This window comes from Solea senegalensis, linkage group LG5 (assembly GCF_019176455.1).
Source record: "Solea senegalensis isolate Sse05_10M linkage group LG5, IFAPA_SoseM_1, whole genome shotgun sequence".
Lineage (NCBI taxonomy): Eukaryota > Metazoa > Chordata > Actinopteri > Pleuronectiformes > Soleidae > Solea > Solea senegalensis.
The window spans coordinates 3,143,054-3,144,803 of record NC_058025.1 but is presented as its reverse complement, the minus strand read 5'-3'; the positions used below and the strand labels follow the sequence as shown (position 1 = coordinate 3,144,803).

The window sequence follows — 1,750 nt, the reverse complement described above, 5'->3', positions numbered from 1 at the left end:
AAAAAAAAGAAAGTTCTTGGGTGACCTGGATTATACTGTGAAAGTGTAGAATACGAACAGAGCATGTGACCTCCCACACTTGTGTGTGTATGAGGCTGCATTCACATTATAAAGCACTGGTTTAAATAGCACAGGAGGGGAACGTTTGAGGGAACATGTTCTCTTTTTTATATACCAGAGGCTCAGTGAAATATCATCTGAGACGTCCAATCTGAGGAAGTGTCTTGTTTTTAAAGGGCTTTTTAGATGCAACCACACGGCACAGTGAGAGGATTTCACTCTGGACAGTTTTATGTGTCACAGCAATGACTCTGTGGTAAACTGCAGGGAAAAATACTGCATGCTGAATGCCCTCAGGAACCGTAGTGGCTATCAGAAAAGATATGAAGATATTTATTATCTGTGTTGTGCGTACATATACATTTTTATGCGAGAGGCAAAGCCTGTGTGCTGTACATTATATCCATACCTGCATGAAAGCCTCCATATACAGCACGCTCCCTTAGGCGGGAAGTTATTATTGTCACCGTCCAGTTCATGCTCTGCTGGGCTTCGTGTTTCTGTGTGGAAAGTGATGACATCTTAAGATAATAACACAGTCCATGTATGTGATTTTCATAATACTCACTCTGTAGATCTTCAAATGCCAGAAACTGACCGTCAATTCTGCAGGCGACCAGAACCTTACAGGTGCAACATGAATGACGGCTTTATTTCGAACAACACGTGAACATAAAAGAAATTTAAAAACAAAAATGGGAAATCATCTGTTGATATATCATCTACATTAACAATATATAACAATTCAGAATAAATCTTAGTAGCTTGACTCCACATTTAGACATACAGAAGTTTTTTTACTGTTACATTTTACTATACATTTGAATACAATTTGAATATTTTTGATTTTATGACCAGTGAATTTGTGCAGTCTTACATGTTTATGATAAAAGACACTCCTGCTTAAATATTCAAAACGTGGTAGTTTTATAATCATAATTAAAAATTAATTTGAGCTCGGTTTCCGTCATGGTAGAGTTTGGTTTGGTTTAGTACAGTTTAGGACAGTTTGGATCTGTAAAGCCCTCGGTCAGGCAAATTTCAGTATTTTTCCTTTTTGGTTAATCATTTCATTTTGTGTCCACCTAAGCGAGGAATTGTGAACGCCACTCTGAATGAAGACAATTTTGCACATGTACACATAGCTACTGATGCCCTGAGAGTGTCATTTACCTTAGCTTGTCTGTACGGAACCCTCCGTCGCTTTTTGGCTTAGCTGTATCTAAAAAACAAACCAAACCCACATACAGTAAATCAAATACCTTGGCTGATTAAAATACTCTATGTTATAAATACCTTCTTTATAGACTTCTTCTCGTGCACGTCCTTGTCTTTCACTTGTGTTAGCATGCTAGCAGTGGGGGCTAAGCTAGCTTAGTCTGCCGACGTCTGTCTTCCTCCGTAGCCACATCTGTCTTGTTCAGGTGTTGTTGTTGTTTTGTTTTTTTTTACATGTGAAATCATTTCCGTTGTCACTTTCTACTTGATCTCTAGAACACAGAAAGAATTAGCCTCTGGACGAGTTGAGATCTTTCAACTGTACATTTATTTCCAAAAGGCTGCATATACATTTGCAAATTCTACTGTACAGAAAACATCCAAAATGTCCATAATTATAGATACAATATACCACAAAGCTGCCCTGGCATTACCAAACGTAGATGTTCAGCACTAGAAAAGCTCTGCAGCC

General features: G+C 38.2%; 1 long non-coding RNA gene across 2 annotated transcripts; it reads right to left on the bottom strand.

Annotated features, from left to right (window-relative positions):
* Positions 1 to 338: 338 nt before the first annotated feature.
* On the bottom strand, positions 339 to 1,459 carry LOC122769393. Of its 2 annotated transcripts, XR_006360426.1 has the most exons (4): positions 1,357 to 1,459; positions 1,234 to 1,282; positions 470 to 560; positions 339 to 369 (listed from the first exon to the last, which is right to left on the bottom strand). It is a non-coding gene; the product is annotated as an uncharacterized LOC122769393 (long non-coding RNA). The 2 variants fall into 2 exon arrangements; XR_006360427.1 differs by lacking the exons at positions 1,234 to 1,282; positions 1,357 to 1,459 and adding an exon at positions 629 to 733.
* Between the last annotated feature and the right edge of the window lie 291 nt (positions 1,460 to 1,750).